Source organism: Aquarana catesbeiana, linkage group LG05 (assembly GCF_042186555.1).
Source record: "Aquarana catesbeiana isolate 2022-GZ linkage group LG05, ASM4218655v1, whole genome shotgun sequence".
Taxonomy (NCBI): domain Eukaryota; kingdom Metazoa; phylum Chordata; class Amphibia; order Anura; family Ranidae; genus Aquarana; species Aquarana catesbeiana.
In genome coordinates, this window is record NC_133328.1 from 377614589 (window position 1) to 377641291 (window position 26703).

Consider the following 26703-nt stretch of genomic DNA (forward strand, 5'->3'; position numbering starts at 1 on the left):
CATCTCCCGCTTGGGTACCACATGCTTGACCAGACATATGTTGACCTGCCATGCAGTTCGTTGGCAAGCGTATCTAAAAGACCCACACCAAAGAACAAAGAGGACCTCTCCTTGCTCCTCATCAGCTGAGATTTCCAACCCCACTATACCTTCAGTCCTCTCTGAGACCTGCACTGAGAGGAATGAAGGTGTAGAATTAGGTGTGTCACAGCCAAGTACTTGTGGGCAATCTGCTTTTGGTACACCGACGTCAGATTGTACCAGGCAAATTTCCCTGCCCCAGCTGCTGCACCGCCGAAAGAAGTTTGCTCCCAGCCATCCACATGCCCAGCGGTTGAATGCTAGCTTGGCAAAATTGCTAGCACTTCAACTGCTGCCTTTTCAGTTGGTAGACTCTGCCCCCTTCCGTGAGTTTGTGGAATGTGCGGTTCCTCAGTGGCAGGTACCTAAACGCCACTTTTCTCACGGAAGGCGATTCCGGCTCTCTACCGGCATGTGGAAGGCAATGTCCATGCCTTCCACCATCATTAAAATCACTGCTCCCGAAAAAACGGCCGTTTTTAAAAGTTTTTTTTGCATTGATACATGTCCCCTGGGGTAGGACCCGGGTCCCCAAACCCTTTTTAGGACAATACCATGCAAATTAGCCTTTAAAATGAGCACTTTTGATTTTGAACGTTCGAGTCCCATAGACGTCAATGTGGTTCTAACGTTCGTGCAAATTTTCGGTCCGTTCGCAGGTTCTGGTGCGAACCGAACCGGGGGGGTGTTCAGCTCATCCCTACTTGTTACTATAATTATTACTAGTCAAACAACATTAGAATTCTACTATAGCTTGTGGGCGGGGCATTCAACATGAAATGTACAATCACATCATCGTACAGTTTAGCTGCTTCATCAAATCTTCTTAGAACATCCGACAGACACCATAAGTCTTCAATTGACAGATTCGACCTTAATTAATTCGGATTTTCAGACGAATGCATTTTTTAACGAAATAAAAACGAATTTTGGGAGTAACTAAATATATTAATTTTTCGGACGAAACCAAAATTCCGAAACTAAACATTTCAGTGTGCACACGTCTACCATGTGCTAGAATGGCTTAGTCAAAGTCTAAACCTAAATCCAATTAGGAATCTATGGCAAGACTTATAAATTGCTGTTCACAGACGCTCTCCATTCAATCTGACAAAGCTTGAGCTATTTTGCAAAGAAGAATGGGCAAAAATTTCACTCTCTAGATGTGCAAAGCTGGTAGAGACATACCCAAAAAAACTTGCAGCTGTAATTGCAGTGAAAGGGGGTTCTACAAAGTATTGACTCAGGGGGCCTGAATACAAATGCACACCACACTTTTCAGATATGTGTTTGTAAAAAATGTTGGAAACGATTTATCATTTTCTTTCCACTTCACAATTATGTTCCACTTTGTGTTGGTCTATCACATAAAATCCCAGTAAAATACATTCATGTTTTTGAGCTTGTTTTTTCTTATTTGACTTGTCTGAGAGTTCTGCTTTGCTGTACACATCCTATTCTCTTTTGATTTTTAGCTAGTTGTCATTATCAAAGCTTAGGGGTTGTATGACACGTAGATTCTGAGCCATGATATTTCAGCGATCTCACTTCTGTTACCATGTTGATTTTGTAGAAGCAAAGATGAGTTGTCAGACAAACCTTATGAAGAACTGAAACGAACCACTCCATGCGGCAGATGCAATTTTTATGGCTTCATTTTGAAAGCCCAGCAGATTGCCCTGCCAAATGGACATCTCTAACAACCTCACTTTTTGGCCAATTTCCAATCGATAGACATAGTTTACATCATGCTATGTGACTGAGAGGCAAAACCAAAAGACCCTTTTTCTATCGTATCCGTGATCATGTGTCTCTGGTCTCTAAAAAGAAAATGGAAACACCTATCAGCAGACACATGAGCCTCTTCCATGGATTCAATTTGTCATGATGCATTTTTTTCCTCTTGAGTCCATATCACCCAACAAAAGGGGTGGGTCATGTTGACAGGCTGTTGTTGCAGTGAGAATCTCACTAGATCCACAGCCTGTCAGCCCTCAAACCTATTATAGCAAAAAGTAGAAAATATTGTTTTCTTTTTCAAAATTGTCGCTCTTTTTTTGTTTGTAGTACAGAAAATTAAAACCGCAGAGGTGATCAAATACCACCAAAAGAAAGCTCTATTTGTGGGGAAAAAGGGACATCAATTTTGTTTGGGTACAGCATTGCACAACCGTGCAAATTGTCAGTTAAAGGGACGCAACGCTGTTTCGCAAAAAATGGCCTGGTCATTAAGCAGCCAAATCTTCCAGTCTGTAAGTGGTTAAATGAAGCGTTATGCTTCAAACTGTTTCTATGAAATATTGTATTGATGTTTGTTGAATTCATCTCTTCAGAGTACTCTGAAATGTCTTACCCCATAATGATAGTATTGATCATTGGATTGAAATCCATAACCATTAACTGCTTTGGTATTTAGATGCTTGAATTTGCATACTTTTGTAATTCTGGGTAGCCAACATGTTGATCTATATTGGAAATGTTCTTGAGGAGATGGCCCTTTCGCATTTCATTTATATTGACACATATATATTGATTTATGTTTAAGACCATGCCCACCTACGCAAGTGGGGATGCTTTATAAATATGTATGCGCTTTTCCCAAGGGCCAGTTTAGGTGGGTAGGTGACCATACGGACACCAAGGGCACTTCCTAGAAGTGGGGTGCTGTTTTTCCTCTGCGCATGGCAGAGGGGGGCAGTGCCACATATGTAACCAGCCCGCAGCCATCCACCCTGATTTCATTCATCCCAGGGCCTGTAACCATCTCTGGACCTACATTGTGCGCCCACTGTGGCTCTCCCCTGCACCTAGGCCCATCCCCACATGGCATTCCAGCTTGGCTGGCTGCTGGGTTGGGAACTGTGGGCAGGGAGATCCCAAGAATTACGTCAGTGTCTTTGCGTGCTAGCATATGACGACACTTCGGGCGGGTCGGATTGTCGCAGGTACAATCTGGGCGTCCGCATCCCGCTGATGATGTCAGACGCCAGCTGGATGGGAGGAATATAAAAGTGGCAACATGCCACCATTGCTGATGGCAGCTGCACGTGCACAGGATCTATCTATGACCCTGACAAGATCACTGGAGACTGTACCAGGTGAGAACCCTAGAGAGACATGACAGCCATGGGATTGACTGATCTGTGTGAGAGGGCAGAAAAAATGTTTTTGCTCTACTCCTTTGATACTTATCAAAGGCAACTTTATGGACTTACATTTAGGTGTTGCTTGATCTTGACTGTCTTCCTTTATAAATTATCCAGGGTGTCCACTTTACAAGACTGTCTGCAAATGTTCCAGCCTAAATAGGTAAGATGCAGGTTTGACCACACAGTGGACCCCGCTGGAATAGGGGTCCCTGTGGACATGCTGTATGATTCCCTTTTTCTGCCTGATAAATATTGTTTGCAGTGTGGACACTTCCTGACCGTGGTGGGGACCTGTGGTGCATGATATGGGGAGGAGGTTCCCCTCTCCCGTCCCAGGCTGACTGACCCTATATCCATCAGGATTATTTGAGTAGTTACTCTGTCTAACTTCCACCTGGGATATCAGAGTTGACTCACGTCTCCCCTAATACATGTCAAGGTAATGGCTACTATTTTCCTCAGGTGGGGATTAAATATGTTTTAAACCATCTCTAGGTTTAATTCATACAAATGATATTTTTTTCTAGGAACTCAATTTTATATTTCACCTATGGCCACACGATTGCCCTGTTGTATCTGGTCCACTTTTGGATATTGAGCGGCTAGCTGAACTAGTAATTGTCTGTATTTGAGTATTCTGGTAGGTCTATCTCCTCAATTTGATTACTGCATATTATATGGTGGATGATTTATTGAAATGTATATATTATGTACCTCTTGATTGTTATATGTCACTTTGTGATTATTGTCTACTTATGGACTGTTTGTTTTTCCATTTATAGCATCAGCATTCATGCATTATTCTTAAGTCTCCTGAGGAAGCCTATACGGCTAAACATGTAGTGGAAGCTGCTGTACTTGCTGTGCATAAGTGTATCTTATGTGAGGTTTTTTAAACTTTTTTTTTTTAATTTCAATAAACAACATTCCATAGTATCACATTCAATTCAGCAAAATAATCACAATACAACCCTATCCTGAACAGTGGGGATTATTATTAATATCGGGCTTTCCCCTAAGTTGTTTTAACTCTTCCCCTCTGATCCTTGATTCCCATGCTCTAGTCCCTGCATTGAAACATGTTATTCATCAATCCCTCCCCCCCCCAAAAAAAAAAAGAAAAAAAAAGAACGCAGTACCTCTCCTAATGATATTAGTATTATCAATATCTCCCCCCCCCACCCCCACCCTCCATTCGCCGGGGTTCACCCACAGTAACAAGCATCCCACCTCGAGATCCCGGCAGTTACTTGATGCGTTTTCCATCAACCCTCTGGGTCCTCAACAATGAGAGTCTCTCCCTCTTCTGAGTTTATTAAAAGATTCCAGAGAGAACATATCTCCCTATACTTCTCTTGTTTATGCCTTCCTGTCCACAACAGGTTCTCTAATCTATTCAGCTCTTCCACCTTCCTGAGCCACATACCCACTGAAGGTGGTTGTGTCTTTTTCCATCTAAGTGGGATACATGTTCTTGCTGCATTCAATAGATGGCACAGGATGGAATTCTTATACAGTGTGGATGGAAAGAATTCAGACCCCCTTAAATTTTTTACTCTTTGTTATATTGTAGCCATTTGCTAAAATCATTTAAGTTCATTTTTTTCTTCATTAATGTACACACTGCACCCCATATTGACAGAAATCACAGAATTGTTGACATTTTTGCAGATTTATTAAAAAAGAAAAACTGAAATATCACATGGTCCTAAGTATTCAGACCCTTTGCTGTGACACTCATATATTTAACTCAGGTGCTGTCTATTTCTTCTGATCATCCTTGAGATGGTTCTACACCTTCATTTGAGTCCAGCTGTGTTTGATTATACTGATTGGACTTGATTAGGAAAGCCACGCACCTGTCTATATAAGACCTCACAGCTCACAGTGTATGTCAGAGCAAATGAGAATCATGAGGTCAAAGGAACTGTCTGAAGAGCTCAAAGACAGAATTGTGGCAAGACACAGATCTGGCCAAGGTTTCAAAAAAAAATTCTGCTGCACTTAAGGTTCCTAAGAGCACAGTGACCTCCATAATCCTTAAATGGAAGACGTTTGGGACGACCAGAACCCTTCCTAGAGCTGGCCGTCTGGCCAAACTGAGCTATCGGGGGAGAAGAGCCTTGGTGAAAGAGGTAAAGAAGAACCCAAAGATCAATGTGGCTGAGCTCCAGAGATGCAGTCGGGAGATGGGAGAAAGTTATAGAAAGTCAACCATCACTGCAGCCCTCCACCAGTCGGGGCTTTATGGCAGAGTGGCCTGACGGAAGCCTCTCCTCAGTGCAAGACACATGAAAGCCCGCATGGTGTTTGCTAAAAAACACATGATAGACTCCAAGATGGTGAGAAATAAAATTCTTTGGTCTGATGAGACCAAGATAGAACTTTTTGGCCTTAATTCTAAGCGGTATGTGTGGAGAAAACCAGGCACTGCTCATCACCTGTCCAATACAGTCCCAACAGTGAAGCATGGTGGTGGCAGCATCATGCTGTGGGGGTGTTTTTCAGCTGCCGGGACAGGATGACTGGTTGCAATCGAGGGAAAGATGAATGCGGCCAAGTACAGGGATATCCTGGATGAAAACCTTCTCCAGAGTGCTCAGGACCTCAGACTGGGACGAAGGTTTACCTTTCAACAAGACAATGACCCTAAGCACACAGCTAAAATAACGAAGAAGTGGCTTCACAACAACTCCATGACTGTTCTTGAATGGCCCAGCCAGAGCCCTGACTTAAACCCAATTGAGCATCTCTGGAGAGACCTAAAAATGGCTGTCCACCAACGTTTACCATCCAACCTGACAGAACTGGAGAGGATCTGCAAGGAGGAATGGCAGAGGATCCCAAAATCCAGGTGTGAAAATCGTGTTGCATCTTTCCCAAAAAGACTCATGGCTGTATTAGATCAAAAGGGTGCTTCTACTAAATACTGAGCAAAGGTCTGAATACTTAGGACCATGTGATATTTCAGTTTTTCTTTTTTAATAAATCTGCAAAAATGTCAACAATTCTGTGTTTTTCTGTCAATATGGGGTGCTGTGTGTACATTAATGAGGAAAAAAAATGCACTTAAATGATTTTAGCAAATGGCTGCAATATAACAAAGAGTGAAAATTTTAAGGGGGTCTGAATACTTTCCATCCCCACTGTATGTCTTGAATCTTGTATTTTAGGATCGTGTAACAGAAAAAAGATTGGGTCCTCCAGGACCTTATAGTCACAACATTTTTGAGTGATCATTCGGACCTCTCTCCAGTAGCTACTAATTTCTTCACACGAACAAAAAAATGTGTCTGGGAAGCGCTTATGGAGCAGAGGGTTCGATACCGCTGAGACAGGATCTTAAAATTTGTTTCTTGTATTTTTGTGCATATCGATGATTCAAAAATGGCATGTATTATCCTATTGCGATGCTCCTCAGTAAAGATTCTATCTAGATCCTGCTCCCATTTTCGAAAAAATGTAGATTGGAAACCTCCCTGAGGTACCATTAAAAAAGCATACATCTTCGAGATTGTGTGGGGGAGGAAACCTCTCTCCACACAACATCTTCAAAAGGAAGAAAGTTCCGGTTATAACTATCTGGGGTATTTAACCACTTCCCGCCCGGCCCATAGCAGATGACGGCCGGGCGGTGGTTCAGTTATCCTGACTGGGCTTCATATGACGTCCAGCAGGATAACATGCAGCCGTACGCCTGCGGGGGCGCGCATCGCGGCAATCGGTGGAGCGGTGTGTCAGTCTGACACACTGCTCCACCGATCTTGGTAAAGAGCCTCCAGCGGAGGCTCTTTACCATGTGATCAGCCGTGTCAAATCACGGCTGATCGCGATGTCAATAGGAAGAGCCGTTGATCGGCTTTTCCTCACTCGCGTCTGACAGACGCGAGTAGAGGAGAGCCGATCGGCGGTTCTCCTGACGGGGGGTCTGCGCTGATTGTTTATCAGCAAAGCCCCCCCTCAGATCACCACACTGGACCACCAGGGATCGCCACTAGGACCACCAGGGAGAGGGGCAACATGTGGATGGCCAGGTATGTACCCCATGGCCATCCACATGTGCCCAATGTGCCCAGTCAGTGCCCAATCTGTGCCAATCAGTGCCCACAAATGGCCACTGATTGGCACCATTATATAGCACTGATGCCCAGCAATGCCACCCTTAGGGGCATCAGTGCCATCAGTGTCATCAGTGCCACCCATCAGTGTCCATCCGTGCCACCTGTCAGTGCCCATCCGTGCCCATCAGTGTCCACCTATCAGTGCCCATCAGTGCCCATCCGTGCCACCTATCAGTACCTATCCAGCGGAGGCTCTTTACCATGTGATCAGCCATGTCAAATCACGGCTGATCACGATGTCAATAGGAAGAGCCGTTGATCGGCTTTTCCTCACTCGCGTCTGACAGACGCGAGTAGAGGAGAGCCGATCGGCGGTTCTCCTGACGGGGGGTCTGCGCTGATTGTTTATCAGCAAAGCCCCCCCTCAGATTACCACACTGGACCACCAGGGATCGCCACTAGGACCACCAGGGAGAGGGGCAACATGTGGATGGCCAGGTATGTACCCCATGGCCATCCACATGTACCCAATGTGCCCAGTCAGTGCCCAATCTGTGCCAATCAGTGCCCACAAATGGGCACTGATTGGCACCATTATATAGCACTGATACCCAGCAATGCCACCCTTAGGGGCATCAGTGCCATCAATCAGTGTCATCAGTGCCACCCATCAGTGTCCATCGGTGCCACCTGTCAGTGCCCATCCGTGCCCATCAGTGTCCACCTATCAGTGCCCATCAGTGCCCATCCGTGCCACCTATCAGTGCCACCCATAAGTACCCATCAATGCCACCTAGGAATGCCCATCAGTGCCGCCTATGAGTGCCCATCGGTGCCACCTATGAGTACCCATCAGTGCCACCCATAAGTACCCATCAATGCCACCTAGGAATGCTCATCAGTGCCGCCTATGAGTGCCCATCGGTGCCACCTATGAGTGCCCATCAGTGCCGCATACCAGTGCCGCCTATCAGTGCCCATCATCAGTGCCCGTTAGTGCCACCTCATCAGTGCCACCTCATAGGTGCCCATCAGTGCCGCCGTATCAGTGCCCGTCAGTGCAGCCATATCAGTGCCCGTCATTGAAGAAGAAAACGTACAGTGCCCGTCATTGAAGAAGAAAACGTACTTATTTACAAAAATTTTTAACAGAAACAAAGAAAAACTTGTTTTTTTTCAAAATTTTCGGTCTTTTTTTATTTGTTGCGCAAAAAATAAGAACCGCAGAGGTGATCAAATACCACCAAAAGAAAGCTCTATTTGTGGGAACAAAATGATAAAAAATTTGTTTGGGTACAGTGTAGCATGACCGCGCAATTGTGATTCAAATTGCGACAGCGCTGAAAGCTGAAAATTAGCCTGGGTGGGAAGGTGTCTAAGTGCCTGGTATTGAAGTGGTTAAGGAATATAAAAAATGTCTCAACTGGGCTGCTCTCCAGAAGTCCAGTTGGTAACAACCATTTCCCGCTGTTAACACCTGATATGAGATGGGAGCTCCCTATAACACCAAGGTACTCTATGTAGCATTGCCTTGCTCTGTTCCTGTTCCAGGTTCAGCCAAATTTTTAGGTCTCCATGTCGACACCAGTTGATCAAACATCCTAGATGTACTGCCTGATAGTACTTATATACATCTGGTACCACCAGTCCACCATATTGTTTGGGAAGGGTCAGCAAAAATCTATTAATCCTCGGTTTTTTATATGCCCAAATAAATTCTGTAAATAGTGTATGTATCTGTTTAAAAAACTTTACTGGTATATTGATAGGTAAAGCCGGGAGCAGGTACAAGAGCTTTGGCAAGATGTTAATGTTTAGAATACTACATCTCCCGACCCAAGAATGGAACCCTCTATGCCATTTCTCCAAGAGTATCCGCACTTTACATGGTGGAAAATTGAGCTCAAATGTATGGGTAAGGTCTACTGGGATCATAGTCTCCAGATATTTCAATGCTTGTTCCGTCCACTTTAATTTATAACTCGATTTTAGTGTTTTTATCAAGGTATTAGGGACGGCTATTCCCATTGCCTCTGACTTTGAAAAGTTGATCTCAAAGTATGATAGAAAGACATATTTCTCTATTTCCTGAAAAAGGTTGGGGATGGATATCATTGGGTTTGTCAGTGAGAAAAGCATGTCGTCTGCGTATGCTGAAATCTTATGTTGGTCCTTGCCTACTTTCACACCCTGTATATCTGGATTCACCCAGATTTTACACAAAAAAGGCTCTAACGAGAACGCAAAAAGATTAGGTGACAGAGGACATGTCTGGTCCCATTAGTGGCCGTAAATGGGTGGGATAGGATTTAGTTTCCCTTAACCTGTGCTGATGGGAGTGAATATATACTCCTAATCCATCTTAACATATTGTCTCCCAACCCCACCTGTCATAGCACCGAGAATATAAACTTCCAGTTAACTCTGTCAAAAGCTTTCTCTGCGTCTGTTCCTAGAAACACACATGTGGTCTTAGAAGTATTGACTAAATGAATTAAATTCAAGGCCTTTATGGTATTGTCCCATGCCTCCCTCCCCGGGACAAACCCCACCTGATCCAGATGTATCAGGGAGGACAGATGTTCTTGCATGCGTGTCGCAATGATTTTAGTGAAAAGTTTCAGATCTGTATTTAGGAGAGAAATTGGCCTATAGCTCCCGTATTGCATAGGGTCCTTGCCTTCTTTCGGTATTACGGTAATGTGAGCTCTCAAGGTTTCAGTATGTAAGTTAGATGTCAAATCGGTCAGTCTATTAAACATTTTTACGAGGTAGGGCCCCAAAGTAGCCATTAGTTCAGTGGTTCTTGACTTTGTTGGAGGTACTGACCCCCAGCAGTTTCATATGCGCATTCACTGAACCCTTCTTAATTGGAAAAATAAAATATGATTTTTTCAAATTCAAAACATAGGTATATATTTAAGTATATATTTATACATAGGTATATTTTTATACATAGGTGCACAAAATGAACAAAACCATTAAAGAACAAAACCATTAAGAACAAAGAACAAAACCATTAAATATTGAAACATGATTTTCACACAAAAACAAAAACATAATAATTAATATTTACTGCAAATCAGTGTGACTTCTGCTGTTGCCTTTCAGAGACCAGTTCAGAAATGCGCGGCTTTACCTTGGCAAGTGCCACTCTCATGTCATTTTCACAACAAAGTCTGTTCCTTTTCTTCATTTTTATGTCCAGCATCCTCGAAAAGGATTGCTCGCAAAGATATGTTGTAACACACAGTATGAAAATCTCCAGAGCTTTCTTAGCAATAACAGGGTATGTTACCATTTGTTGACACCAAAACGTTGAGAGCGTTGTTGTTCTGAAGAGTTGCTGTTGAACCTGGTTCTGCTGAATTTCAATGATTTCATCGAGGTATTCATCATTGACATCTGTTGTCTCAACACTAAACGTGAACGGCTGTCCCACCCATGCTGGATATGACTCTCTTGTAGGGAAGTATCCGTCGAGAGACTTTGCAAGCGAATCTAAGTGCGTGGCAATTGCTTGCTTCAGTTCCGCGGGTACAGAAATGTCTCCTATTCCAGATACTTCTTCGATCTTACTTACACAGTCATCTAGCAGGGGAAAGTTTGCAAAGTTATCGTTCTCTATTCGTCATTTCCATAATGGTAGCTTTTTTTGAAAAGCCTTCAGGTTTTCTTCCGCTTCGATGATGTTGACTCCACCGCCCTGCATCTGTTGATTGAGATGATTGAGAGCTGCGAAGATATCAGCCACATACGCTAAAATGAGAATGAACTCAGAATTTTTGAAGCAATCTGCATGACAATGTTGGTGTTCTTGCAAAAACAGGGCTAATTCCACACGCACGGCAAAAACACGATTCCGCACCTGTCCCCAGGATAACCACCGAACGTTAGAATGGTACAGAAGTACCTCAAATTCTGTTTCTTTACACAGCTCCCTGAAGATGCGGTGCCTCAGAGCACTATTTCGCACATAGTTCACGCATTCCACTACAATTTTTAATACTTCTGCCAGTTTTGGAGGCAAGGTTTTTGTTGCCAATGCATGCCTGTGCAGAATACAATGCATAACAATGATGTGTGGTGCATCGGCTTTCACTAGCGCACCAAAACCAGACTTTCTTCCCAGCATGGCTGGAGCTCCATCCGAACAAACTGCAGAAACCATATCCCACGAAAGATTGTTGTCTTTGAAGAAGTCATCCACAAGTTTCTTCAAATCGGCTGCCGTAGTTGTTGTTGTAAGAGGCTTACAAAATAAAAAAATCTTCCTTTATCACGTCGTCTTTCACATAGCGCACGAATACTGCAAGCTGGCTTAGATTGGAAATGTCTGTGGTCTCGTCGAGTTGAAGGCTGAATTTTGCCGGGCTTGAAATCAGATCTGCAACTATTTGAGCCAAGATGTCTTTGCTCATGTCCTCTATTCTGTTGCTGATGGTGTCATTTGAAAGAGGAATTTGGGATAAATTAACTTCAGCTACTTTTCCCAGCATGATATTCTCCATCGTCAACACAGCTGGTTTTATGAGTGTTTCAGCAATGGTGTGTGGTTTGCCCTGCTTTGCGATCAGGTAAGCAACTTTGTACGATGCTGTGAGGATCGGTTTGTTGATGGGTACAAAGCCGAGAACAGGCAGAGTAGCCTTTTCATCGAATCTAGCTCTCTTCACCTTGAATTCAGCGAGCGTTGTGTTCTGGTATTTTCCATGCAGCTTAAAGCGGGGGTCCACCTATCTATCGTTTTTTTTTTTTGGAGTTCATTCACAAACTTTTCTTCTCATGATTATCTACTCACATGTTCTGTGTAATAAGTCCGCCTGTGTCCGATTTCGTTGTAAAGAATAACTTATAAAATTCACTGAAGGCGGTTTCCATCTTCATTGTGGGCATTTGAAGCCCACAAGCATGTATTTCCTGGATGCGGTGAATGCTGTGCTCCCAGCATTCACCGAGATGTTGTGATGACGCTGTTGCACAATGCATGCTGGGAAGCCTGAGATTAGCTCCCAGGGAACTGTGGGAGGTCTGGGAGAGGCTAGAAACATGCCTACTCCCATGGGAGGAAAACCAGGAAGTGCAAAGAAGATTAGAAAAAAAAAGGTAATTACGGCGATTTAAATTTTTTTACACAGCATGTCAGCATCTAGGCAAGGAAGAGAATGCATAGACATAATGTTCAAAATTTGGGTGGAACCCCGCTTTAAGGAAGTGTTCTCTTAGTTTTGCCGGTACTAGACTAGAATTGCTCAACTTGGCATTGCAAATCATGCAGTTAGGACGCTGACTCCCATCACGTTCCGTTAAACACGTGAATCGTGAATCCATTTTGTACATATTTGTCCGGCCACTTTCTTTTTTTTGCTCGACATAGTTAGTATGAAGGGATTAAAATATTAAGAAAGAAATCACATGACGTGCCATCACGACAGTTGCAATTCGACTACTGGGCGCACCAAATTCCCTGCAGCACAGATAGGCCAAGCGATGTGGCGTTATCACCTGCAGCCAATGATGGACAAGCGGGGAGTGTCATCACGAATCATATGAGTCGGGTGTGTGTCTTGACCTCCGCCGAACCCGCGAGACTGACTCACCGAACCCCTGGTGTTCGATCGAACCCAGGTTGAGAACCACTGCATTAGTTGTTTATAATAATAAGCAGTGAAGCCATCTGGGCCCTATGCTTTACCAGGCTTTGATGATTTCACTGCTTACTGTAATTTCTCCAAAGTAATGGGTAGATCCAGTTCTTTCTGTGTCATATTTATTAAGCAGGGCATACCAGATGATATTAAATATGAATCTATTGTTGACTGATCAGGCGTGTCCTGTTGCAAATTATTCAGTGAAGAGTAAAATTCTGCAAATTTCTGAGCTATTTGTTTAGGTAGGGTAAGTTTTCCTCCCTCTAATCCCATAATCTCTGGGACATAGGTCATTGATTGCTGCTCTCGTAGTGTTCGAGCCAAAAGTTTACCACCTTTATTACCGGATTCATAGGATTGCTTTCATCCTACCTGTATAGATTTTTGAGCTTTATAAAGCAGTAGATCCGTGACCTGTCTACGTGCCTTTAGGAGATCTTTTTCTATCTCTGAGGAAGGGTATATTTATGGATTATCTCTAATCTATGTATTTCCGCTAAAGTAGATATTCGTTTTGCTTCCCTTTCCCATTTGATCCTAGCTCCATGTTTAATCAGGACCCCCCGAATCACTGCTTTATGAGCCTCCCATATCACCCCAGGGTTACATTCTGGGGTGTCAGTAGTATGAAAAAAACATGTCACTTCCCTTCTGACATCCTCCATAACCTCCTGGTCTTGTAAAAGGCTTTCATTAAGTTTCCTCTGATTACGGTGGCTAGAGTGATAGATATTATAGATAGATATTATATTTCATAAATATTGGTGCGTGATCTGACCAAGTAATTGGCGCAATCGTGGTATCAATTACTGAGTGCAGTTGACTGTGGGGGATAAAAAAAGTCAATGCGAGAGTATGATTTACATACTGGGGAGAAGAATGAATAATCTCTCTCTCCCCTGGATGGAAAAGGCGCCATACGTCTACTAGTTTTGTTCCATAGAGTAATTGAAGGATTCATTTCCGTAGGCTCGAGGGTACTGACGATGATCCAATTGATGTATCCTCTCTAGGAACTAGAGAGACATTAAAATCTCCTCCCCACAATCAACTGACCTTCTGAGAATTCCACTAGTCTACTTGTAATATTGCTAAAGAAAACATCTTGTATGTTTGGTGCGTACAAAGAGGCCAAGGTCACTTTATTCCCTTCTATTATGCCTTTCAAAAATAAATATTGACCCCCTACATATATCTGAGTCTCTGTACATGTCCATAATATTTTACTCAAAATTAAAATAGACACCCCTCAAGACTTGGATTAGACTCAAGGATTAGTGGCCTGGTAAACTACCGGGAAAAACCTATTTCCAAGCATAGGGAGATTACCCTCTCTAAAATGGGTTTCTTGGAGAAAAGCAATATCAGCCCGCTGTCGTTTCAGCTCCTGAAGGAGTATTCATCTCTTGCTGGGAGTATTTAGTCCCTTGGTGTTAAGGGACATTATTAAGAGGTTATTAATTTCCTATACTCTATCCCTGGGCCCTCCGCACCCAGCATAAGCTTAGAAGCCAAGGATAGAGTCACGGCCCGTGGGTGAAGGGGGCGGAAGGAGAGAGATGGAGAGGGAGAGAAAGTGGAGGAGAAAAAAAAATCCACAAAAAAAGACGCACAAAAACATAAAAAAACCCACAAAATAACCGTGGCCCTCTGGGGTGAGCTCTGACCTATAGCTCCCCCAAGGGTCACATGAGCAATTTGATTTTATACACACCCTGCCTTCTAAAGCTAGGCTGTACAGGTGTTAACCTAATGAGGGGAAGTAGCCCAGGGACGACTGGGCCGAGGAGTACGCCCTGTGATCCCTGCCGGCTCCTAAATAACTCAAAATAACATAACATACACTTAATTTACGCTTTTTTCAGGTTATTATTTCCATAACCTCCTTAATCCGCATATTCAGGAAAAACTCAAAATGTTCTGTATTTTTTATCAGATAGGGGGACGAGATAGACAGAGAGAGAGACCGGGGAGGAGGGAGGGGGTCACCAATTAACAAAGTAAAATTGTTCCCTCCCCTTTTGGTTTGGCACTTACAAATGTGTTTTTATGTTATTACTATAATGCTTTAATTCTGTAAGTGCCAAGTACCAATAGCTCTCCTACAGGAAAAGAAATGGGAAAAAAATTCTTTAAACCACACAGTGTCTCCACTCAAAAAATACAAAACCTCATACCATCCAATTCATCACTCCTTCCTTGTGTCAAATCCCCTCATAACCTTCCTTCACCTAAACCCCCCATTAATCTGATGCCGCGGGGGGTGGGTGTGCTCCGTCCCCTGAATCTGGTAGTCTCAAATTGGTGTACTATAGTGATTAATTCTCCTTATAGGCATTATGCCTAGTGTCTATATCCTTCTTCCACTACTCCCCTCTTCTTCTACCCTCCCTATTCCCTGATTATTGTGAAGTACATAAATCATATTATTTATTGCTTGTGTATCGTGATTGTTTCATTACTGTCCAGTGTCTTCCCATTAAGGGATTCATACTATAGTGTCATATTCCCCCTAATTCCCTTAATGTGTGTCATTCATATATATCCCTTCCTGCCCTTCTCTTACCACTCCTTCTCCTATTTGCTGCCCCCAAATGCTGTTAAATCCACAAAAAAAATTTGATAAGAGCGTGTATTCAATACTTCTCTTTACCTTATATGTTCTTCCCCTTCTCACTCTCTATCTAAAGTCCCATATCTCCTACCACCCAGTCCTCTCTCTCCCCTCCATTCAATCCACTCCCCCCCCCCCCATTTCCCCCCTCTACTCTATCTCCTGTTCCTTCTCTGTCGTATCTAAATTAATATTATTCCCTTCCGTCTATCCACTTTTATTTATTTAATTCCTTTCAATTTTCCCTTTTTTTTTCTCTTTCCCTTTTTCTTTCTTTTTTCCTTTCCTTTTCCCTTCTCTTCTTTCCCCCCTAGGGGATGATTTGGGGTGGGCAGTTGAGGGGGGGCATTTACAAAGAGCAATAGTGTTCCTAATCAGATCATGCATCTATACAGTACCTCACAAAAGTAAGTACACATCTCACATTTTTGTAAATATTTTATTATATCTTTTCATGTAACAACACTGAAGAAATTACACTTTTCTACAATGTAAAGTAGTGAGTGTACAGCTTGTATAACAGTGTCAATTTGCTGTTCACTCAAATTAACTCAACACACAGCTATTGATGTCTAAACCGCTGGCAACAAAAGTGAGTACACCCCTAAGTGAAAATGTCCAATTTGGGCCCAAAGTGTCAATATTTTGTGTGTCCACCATTATTTTCCAGCACTGCCTTAGCCCTCTTGATCATGGAGTTCACCAGAACTTCACAGGCTGCCACTGGAGTCCTCTTCCACTCCTCGATGACAACATCACGGATCTGGTGGATGTTAGAGACCTTGTGCTCCTCCACCTTCTGTTTGAGGATGCCCCACAGATGCTCAATAGGGTTAAGTTCTGGAGACATCCTTAGCCAGTCCGTCAATTTTACCTTCAGCTTCTTTAGCAAGGCAGTGGTCATCTTGGAGGTATGTTTGGGGTTGTTATCATGTTGCAATACTGCCCTGCAGCCCAGTCTCTGAAGGGAGGGGATCATGCTCTGCTTCAGTATGTCACAATACATGTAATTCATGGTTCCCTCAATGAACTGTAGCTCTCCAGTGCCAGAAGCACTCATGCAGCCCCAGTTTATGACATTCCCACCACACACGCTTGACACCATCTGAACCAAATAAGTTTATCTTGGTATCATCAGACCACAGGACATGGTTCCAGTAATTCATGTCCTTAGTCTGCTTGTCTTCAGCAAACTGTTTGCAGGCTTTCTTGTGCATCATCTTTAGAAGAGTTTTCCTTCTGGGACGACAGCCATGCAGACCAATTTGATGCAGTCAAATATGGATAGTCTGGATATGACGCTGAGCACATGCAGTCAACTTTTTTGGTCGACCATGACAAGGCCTGTTCTGAGTGGAACCTGTCTGGTAAACCGCTGCATGGTCTTGGCCACCATGCTGCAGCTCAGTTTCAGGGTCTTGGCAATCTTCTTATAGCCTAGGCCATCTTTATGTAGAGCATATTTCAGATCCTCAGAGAGTTCTTTGCCATGAGCTGCCATGTTGAACTTCCAGGGACCAGTATGAGGGAGTGAGAGCGATAACACAAAATTTAACACGCTTGTTCCCCATTCACACCTGAGACCTTGTAACACTAATAAGTCACTTGACACCGGGGAGGGAAAATTTGCTAATTGGGCCCAATTTGGACATTTCCACTTACAGGTGTACTCACTTTTGTTGCCAGTGGTTTTTACATTAATTAATTAATGTGTTTAGTTATTTTGAGGGGACAGCAAATTTACACTGTTATACAAGCTGTACACTCACTACATTGTAGCAAAGTGTCATTTCTTCAGTGTTGTGACGTGAAAAGATATAATAAAATATTAACAAAAACGTGAAGGGTGTACTCACTTTTGTGAGATACTGTATCATATACTAATACTATTCAATCCCCCTCAGAATAATAAATTCCATATAGAAGCTATACACCTCCTATTGCCCTACCTATTTTTACACCTCAATACTTGGTATCCCTTGATTCCCTTCCCGTTAAGGCCCCTTTGGTCTATGGTCTCTGGGAGACCCCGGAGTCGCAGGTTGTACCTGCGACTCCGATCCTCCATTTCTTCTAATTGCAGTTGAAAGGCTATTGCAGTTTCTGTATGGAAATTCCTATCTCACTCCAAGACAGCTACTCGCTGTTCCAAAGCACTGGTTGTGGTCTCCTCCACTGCAAGACGTTCGGATATTGACTGTATGTCTGTATGAACGACCTGGAGTTCTCTATTGTGGGCCTCTTCCACTCTATAAATGAGTGCTTCTATATCTTTCCTCATCGGTAGAGCCTGTATCAATGTCCTTAGATCCTGCTCTCCCATACTGAGTGGCCCCGTATTTTCCTGCTGTATAGAGAGCCACCTCTCCATTACCGGGGTCTGTTGTACCTTCAAATTAAATTCTGTTCCTGTCACCATAATGGGTGTAGTGGGTATAATGGATATATTCTGGGTGGTCTGTAAGGTATGTATCCCAATTTCTTGACCCCGTAGATTTATCGTCTTACAACCAGAGCCCCGTCTATCTGTTGTTGGGAAATACTGCTGAATCTCTGCTTGTGACTCCCCCGTTTTAGCTGCATTGTGGGATGTTTTAGTTTCCCACTGCTCAAGAGACTGCATACTGACCCCACCCCTGTTTACCCAGATAATTACTCGCTCTGGAGCGGGAGGTGATATGGTAGTTCAATCCATGAGCGTATTACTAACCTCACTACTACTAGGATGTTACTAGGTAATTTTTCCAGGGTATTCCAGGGTGTTTCTAGGAATATCTTAGAGTATTACTGAGGTACTCAAGGGAAGACAGATAACAGCAAGCTAGAGTCTATCGAATTCCATTTATTCAACTGCCATTTAAATTGCACACTCCATTGTTTCTTTAAGAAATCGCAAAGCCTCTATATCCTCAGTAATACATCAAGGTAAAGGCAAAACAGCAAGACAGTCTATTTACCTTATATCTTGCTATCTTCTATTTTTGTGTCTGCAGTAACTGGAAGGAATACAAAAATGTTACCTGTGCCAAGAGGGGGTCCAAGCATGCTTGTGCAGCTGGCCATATCCGTGCTTGATTTCCCTGCTTACAAGTAAGATGGGGTATATGGCATTCAGATGGGTCCAACCCCCCCCGTGCGGCTACTATATTCAGAGAGCAGGGGCCTCCCCTTCCACCATCGGGCTGTCAGAGATCAGGCTCAACCGCCACCGTGTATGCCGTATATGCCGCTCCTCGACGTCTTTATTGCTGCTGCAGAAACTCCCAAATCAACGTATGCCTTTGGTATGTTTTTTCTGGAATCCAGCCACCGGGTTGAAAGAAAAATAATGGCTCTACTCCACGCTGATAGCCAAGATAAACTAGGAGGCTCCCCTTACTATGACCCAGATACTATACAGCTGTATAGCTCTATAGCTTTTGTATACCGACCCAGTCCGCTCAGAGCACCTCTCCGATCGAGAGATATCAGCTGCTACAGGCTGTTTGGACTTGAAAGTGCACTGCAAATGCACTTGAAAGTAAAGTCACTGTAGATCTGAGGGGGATATGCAAGGAAGATAAAAAACAGCATTTTAGCTTGCACATGATTGGATGATAAAATCAACAGAGCTTCCACTCATTTCAGATATACCCCTTATAGGGCGTACACACGGTCGGAGTTTGTTCGGACATTCCGACAACAAAATCCTAGGATTTTTTCCGACAGGTGTTGGCTCAAACTTGTTTTATCTACACACGGTCGCACAAAGTTGTCGGAATTTCCGATCGCCAACCATGCGGTCACATACACCACGTACGACGAGACTAGAAAAGGCCGGTTCAGAACCAAGCGCGGCACCCTTTGGGCTCCTTTTGCTAATCTCGTGTTAGTAAAATTTTGCTGAGAGAAGATTTGCGCTTTTTCAGACTCGTGGCTTTCAGATCGTTTTCTGCCGTTCAGTTTGTGCTTGTGGGTTTGTATCTGCTCTTCAGTGCGTGCAGCAAGTTCCGCGTGACTTTAATTAGTCATTGTATTCTTGTTCGTTCGTTACTGTTTTTCAGGTCGCTCTTCACAGGCCTTGCTGTTCTGTTCAGTGCATTCTGTTACTTCGTTCTGAGCAGCCGACCGTTTTCTAGCCATGTTGCGTATGCGTACTCCTCGTAGAGTTCGTGCTGTGCGGAGGCTTGGTGTTGGGGTCCTGACCTTGACACAAGTCCAGTCCATGAACAGGGTGGGGAGGAGTTCATGGACCAAGAATTGGTTGCTTCAGCGTGACCAGTTCTCTCATATGCCTTTGCTCCGTGAGATCCGTGAGAATAATCCTGATGATTTCAGGAACTTTCCCAGGATGACGGACCCCGCGTTTCACCGTTTGTTGGCTTCGCTGACCCCCTATATCAGCAGACAGGATACCTGCATGAGGCAAGTCATCACTCCAGAGCAGAGGCTTGTCGCTACCCTGCGGTATTTGGCGACTGGGAGAAGCCTGCAGGACTTGAAGTTCTCGACAGGCATGTCCCCCCAGGCTCTGGGATCATTATCCCAGAGACCTGTTCTGCCATCATACAGGTCCTACAGAAGGAGTATATGAAGGTAAGATTTTTATCCTTTTATATCACATTTTATTGTATTGAATGTTTGATAATATATTGTATTTCTTTCCTCATTCCCTAATTACCATGATTGTAATATGCTGTGAATGTCCCCTTTGTTCTCATGCATGCTGGATTTTTATGTAATTATTATTTTAGGTCCTTCATACATATTTTCCCTTCAATAACCTCCCCAGCATGGTGTCTCCTGGCCTATATTCACCTCATGTAGTCACTTAACAATGTATTTTTTCTGCTCCATAGTAGTGCTTTACCCCAAACACCCCCTAAAATGTTTGGAAATGTTATTTTTGCTTTAAATTCAGGCAGAGTGCCAGAGGCTTTTTTTTGTGGTGTCCCCAAATAATTTTTAGTAACCCTCCCTCCCCCAACTGCTAAGTCAGCTGATCCCAATTCTCTATCTATCCTCAATCATCTATCTGCTGACTTTGCGAAACCCATACACACTATACCCACCTCTTTTGTGGTCAGATTTATGGATGAATTCCCCAAAGCATGTAGTGCAAGGGCCTGCCTGTATACTTTCAAATGGTACTGTTTAAAGTTTTGGGATCCTATTATTATCTTGATAGGTAATAGCAGAATGTCCAAATGTCCTCAAATGTGTACAGTGTGTATTTCTATCTTTGTATTATGACACTTCTTACCTGTCCAGTGGGCTGCCAATAGTGTAACTAAGGAGGGGCTGTTCCAAGTAATACCCATTATTTAGGCATTCATCTCTCAATGAAGTGAAGAGGGTTACCTGTCCAAGATTTCCACACACCCCCTATAATGTTAGAAATGGCCCATGAGAGGGGGAGGGAATATGATAGGTGTACCTTATACTTTGGCGTTGTTAAATTCCCCTTAATAAATGCTATCTGGAGGTTGCCCCATAATGTTTGTGTCTAATCTGCTTGCCATGTTTCAGAGTAAAAATAGTAATGTTTATTGTTTTTTCCTCAACAGTTTCCTTCCACGCCACAGGAATGGCAGACTGTGGTCTCCCCCTTTGCCGAGCGGTGGGACTTTCCTAATTGCGGAGGGGCAATTGATGGGAAACACATCCACATCGTCCCACCACCCAACTCGGGGTCGTACTATTATAATTACAAGGGGTTCAATAGTATAGTGATGTTGGCGGTGGTGTCGGCTAATTACGACTTCTTGTATGTGGACGTGGGGAAAAATGGCCGGATGTCCGATGGTGGAGTCATCGCCCAGACGGAGTTCTACAGGCGTCTCCAGAATGGCAGCTTGGACTTGCCAGCTCCAGAGGACAATGTGAAAGGACTCCCATTTGTGTTCGTTGCTGATGAAGCATTTGCGCTGGGGGACCACCTGATGCGGCCATTCCCAATGAGGACCCTCACCCCGGAACAGAGGGTTTTTAATTACCGGCTGGCCAGAGCCCGAAGAGTGGTGGAGAACACATTTGGAATCCTGGATAGCCGGTTCCGCCTATTTATGACACCCATCCATATGGCGGAGTATAAACTGAACCATATTATACTTGCGTGCTGTGTTCTCCATAACTTTTTAAGGAAACATTCGGCCAACTATGCTGGCTCAGTTGGGCCTGAGGCCGGAATGATACATCAAACCACACTGACGGCGCTTGAAAGTGGCCGTCCTGGCTTGCCCTCCCTGAGTGCCCGTGATGTCCGGTTACGCTACCTGGAGTTCTTTGCGGGTAGGGGGGGCTATCAATATGCCAGACAATCTGTGAAGCCTTTTTATAATAAAAAAAAAAAGAAATTCTTTGTGGACATTTACTGCTTGTGTTTGTTTTAGCTGACCCTGACAGAAATGTGTTGAGTCCAGAAAATGTTGTGATTGTGTAACCTTATTATACAAAGCACTGTTGGCTGTTATTTACTAAATGCAAAAACACATTTCACTACAAGTGCACTTGCAACTGCACTGAAACTGCACTTGTAGTGCAAAGAGGATTTGCCCTTAGGAAATAACCCCCATTTTTGCTGAAAACAGCAATTACATCACCCCAAAAGTGTTGTAGTGTTGAGACAATAATCCACACATTCTTGAGTAACCAACTTTTTTATACCTGCACAATCACATGTGCATTTACCAAAGGTTTTTAAAACAAACCAACATGTTTGTTGTATAACAATTTTTGGAGTAGCATTATCAAAAATCGAAATGTCCATTTAAGATAAAACAGGCCTGTGTAAAACCAACAAGAAAGACAAAAAACTTGAACTTACAAAGTTCACATTAGGTAAAACCTGAAGGCTATATCAGACATCAGTATTTAGGAACTGGGTTTGATATAGCATTCAGATGGGGGGAAATCACCCCTGGAAAAGCCAAATTTGGAAGATGCACACCAATTTACGAATGTCAACATGTGCTAGCTGCCATCAGGGGGGGGGATCAAGGGACGTGTTTTGGGGGAGCAAGCCCTTCCTCACCGCTACTTTATAATTGAGGAAGGGGTTGCACCCCCAAACACGTCCATTGATCTCCCGTGATGGCAGATAGCACATGTTGGCACACTGTGTGCATCCTCCAAATTTGGCTTTTCAAAACATTGCAAAAATATTTAAAAGATTGGACCACAATCCAAAAAGTGATTTTGTGGGGTTTTAAATTCGCCCCAAAACATCAATGATGTTATTATTTTTTTTAATCACATCATTGATTTTTTGCTGTATGTTTTGCAATTCTACATTACACCCCATGATCTCCCCGATCAGGATCTGGGCATTTTCTGATGTGAAAGGATCTGGATCACGATCACCTAAAAAGAGAGAAACAAAACAAAAACAGGTATCAAAAATCTGCCGGCATTCATCTCTTACCTGAGTCTGTGGTCGCAGACACTCACTTGTTGTGGTGCCAATTTCCACCACACCTTCTTCTTCCTCCTGCTCTTATTGGGTTGGGGGTATTTCACCTTCTTCCATAGGTGGGGGGTCTGTGGTCTCCTCGGATGAGGGGTGTCCGAGTCTTTTCTCCCCTATGTAAAACAAAAATGGTATAATTAGCACACAGATATTTGATGGCAGAACTATAAATAGGAAACATTGCTTGGAAGTGGGGTACAATTGTCAATTTTAGCCGAGTTCCAAGATGTCTTTTTTTTTATTGCCCTTTGTCAAGCTGCAATACTTTACCTGTTTAGTACAAGCTTCACAGATGGAGACCCCCTATAGTATACACTGGAGCACCTGTGTGGCCCCCCTAAAAAAAATGGTGTTCTGGGGTCCCACACTAGTGCTCCAGGGTCCAGATGTGAAAACAGCTGCTCAGTGTCCTCTCCTTACACAGAATCTAGTTTGCATTTCATTTGAGTAACAAACCCATCTACACAAACAAATATTTAGCATCCAAGTAGGCCCCAAAAAAATGTGGGAAAATGCATATGGCCTAAACAATGGTGTTTTAGAGGCCGAACGAAAAATGTTTGATACGAACGAATAATGGGCCCATGAACATTAAAGTTGCCCTTTTAAACGTTACAATTAAGAAAAGCATATGGAGCAGCACGAACGGAAAAAAGACAGAAAGAATAGGAACACAGCACAACTACTTACTTTTTTGCAGCACTCTCCGGATCTTTCGGTACTGCTCTGGCTCTCTTAATTTCAGGTCCGACCACTGCTTCCTGAGCTGATCTTTCGATCGTCGTACCCCGAAATTCTTGTGCAGACTTTTGATCACTTTCGCCATGATCTTGGCCTTTCTGATATTGGGGTTGGGGTAAGGCCCATACTTTCCGTCATAGTCGGACTTCTTCATGATATCGACCATCTCCAACATCTCCCCAAAGGACATATTTGTGGCCTTAAAACGTCTCCTTCTGGATCGAGACGTGTCTGGATCCGGGCTTTCCTCCTCCTCGTTCCTGCAATTATTACGCACCTGCTGTGACTCCGCCATGTGCTCTTCCCCCACTGCGCCGAACGAAAAGGGGCGGGGAATAGACTAGAAAGAACGTCAAGGGCGGGCGGAGTTACACGCATGCGCAGTGTGTATAAAGCGTAACACGCGTGTGTATTACGTAAGATCTGTGAGCGGAGGAAGGAGCATTGGACGCGCCGATTGTAAGAACGAAGGTAAGAGACAAACTTGTGCCTATACTGCTTCTACATTGAGGCCTATATTGTAACAAGATTAGGAGAGTTTTGTCTGACATTAGGCTTTGTCTTGTGTTGTGTCTTGCAGTGAACATGGATATGCTACCGAAAGACAATGACTTCATGTCAGTATTCGTAGATATGTTAAGGGAGCTGCCCTGTCTGTGGGAGATTAAACACCCCCATTTCAAGAACCAAGCAAAGAGGAAGGCAGCACTGGTGCAATTGTGTGAAATTGTGAAGCAGGTGATCCCCACGGCAGACATCACCTATTTAAAGATCTTAATTGGTGGCCTGAGGAGTACATATCTAAGGGAGCGCAAGAAGGTCCTGAATTCACAGAGATCCGGAGCAGCAGATGACATCTATGTCCCCAGGATGTTGTACTACGACAGGCTGCATTTTCTGGCAGGCCAGACTGAACCCAGGCCATCCCTCTCCAGTCTTCCTTCCATGCTTCCTTCCCCCCCGGCTGAGGCTTCTGACGCCCAACCTGGGCCTTCCAGGCCACATGTGGAGGAGCCCAGATTGAGCCAGGTATAGCATTCCTCTAAATATTGCTGGTTGTCCAATCAATGATGTTAACTAGATGTTAGTTGGGAGTACTAATTTAGGATTGTGATTGATGAAGCAAAAACTAAAACCATGTCCCTTTTTCATACACAGGGAAGTCTCAGCTAGGAGGTGGTCGGGCCGAGCGGAGGAGGCTGCCAGAGGACTCTTTTGGAGGGCTACAGAGGTCCTGGGAGCACCACACACCGTGGAAGAGGACATTGCTGCCATCATTGCATATAAAATGCAGAGGATGGAGGAGGGCCAACAAGCCATGTGTGAGTCCCTCATATTGGAGGCTCTTAACAAAGCTATGAGGGGCCAAATTACAGCTCAGACACACCTTTGCGATGGTCCTCCTCCTCCTCCTGCAGGTCCTCCTCCTCCTCCTTCTCCTCCAGGTCCTCCTAGTCCTCCTCCAGGTCCTACTCCTCCTTCTGCCACATCTCCAACAGCACAGCCACAGCCTGGGGACACAGATGTCATCTGCTACTATCCGGATCTCTGCGAATTCTGGACCAGACTGCCCTCCCTTACATATGGACTCCTCAGGCCACCAATTTTGATGTTCAAGAATTGATGTCTGCCCTGGGGGTCCCAGGCTTCGCTAATTTCTCATGTTGATCCAGTGTTGCCTTCCTCTTTGTTTGGTTCTGATCCCTTAATAAAGGATTTTTGTTTTGAATTACACTCTCCTATGGGTTTTACTTCAAAAATGACAGTTTTTTTGTGAGGATTCAGGTACATTTCAAATATACAATGTGAAATGAACAAGGGACACCAACAACAAACAATCTCCTTGAGATTAAATAATACAAGATATCAATGGTGTTGGGGTAACTTGACACACAAAACACACACAAAAATATTCTGGAGTAAAAATAAAAATAACATTGAACAAAGATCAGCCTTTGAAAAAATACAAACATTAAATAAAAAAAAAAGGCTTAAAATCCCCCAAAAAATTAAATAAAAAAAAAAAATTATGTCAGATGTGACAACTAATAACATTATATTCAGGGAATACCAATAAAAAAACAAAAATAAAAAACTTTGTGAGAAGTGTGTGTGAATATGAGCAGCAAAACTACTTAATTCTTGTCACATTATAAAGAAGAAGAGAGTGCGCTGTATTAAACCATTTTTAACATTGCAGCGTAACGAAAGTGCTGTATCCATTGCGAACGCTAAGTTTACCAGAACGAGCTGTTCCGTCTTGGAATTTCTTCAGAGCATGCGTGGCACTTTGTGCGTCGGAACAGGCCACACACGGTCGAAATTGACGCGATCGGATTTTGTTGTTGGAAAATTTTATCTCCTGCTCTCCAACTTTGTGTCGGAAAATCCGATGGAAAATGTCCGATGGAGCCCACACACGGTTGGAATTTCCGACAACATGCTCCGATCGGACATTTTCCATCGGAAAATCCGACCATGTGTACGGGGCATAAGATTTAGGGTGACTGCAGTTCCAAGTGCACTTTCAGTGTACATTCAAGTGCACTTGCAGTGCAAAGTGGATTTGGCTTTCGTAAATAACCCCCATAGTGTCTTAAAATATAACTAGTTAATTATAACAAAATGTAAATTTATTAATTGTATGAATACACAATAATTGATTACACAGGGTATAAAATCAATAAACCTCCACCGTTCACCATCTAATGACAACGTTGTCAATGGCCAGACAAATACAGACTAATGCCCTGTACACGCGATCTGACTTTCCGACGGAAAATGTGTGATCGGTGCTTGTTGTCGGAAATTCCGAGCGTGTGTAGGCTCCATCTGACTTTTTCTATCGGAATTTCTGACACACAAAGTTTGAGATCTGGTTCTCAAATTTTCCGACAACAAAATCCATTCGTGTAAATTCCGATCGTGTGTACACAATTCCGACGCACAAAGTGCCACG

The 26703-nt window shown here is 43.5% G+C and overlaps 1 pseudogene; it reads right to left on the bottom strand.

Moving 5' to 3' along the window:
* Window positions 1-10922: 10922 nt before the first annotated feature.
* Window positions 10923-17624, bottom strand: LOC141146024 (protein FAM200C-like; annotated as a pseudogene).
* Window positions 17625-26703: the final 9079 nt, after the last annotated feature.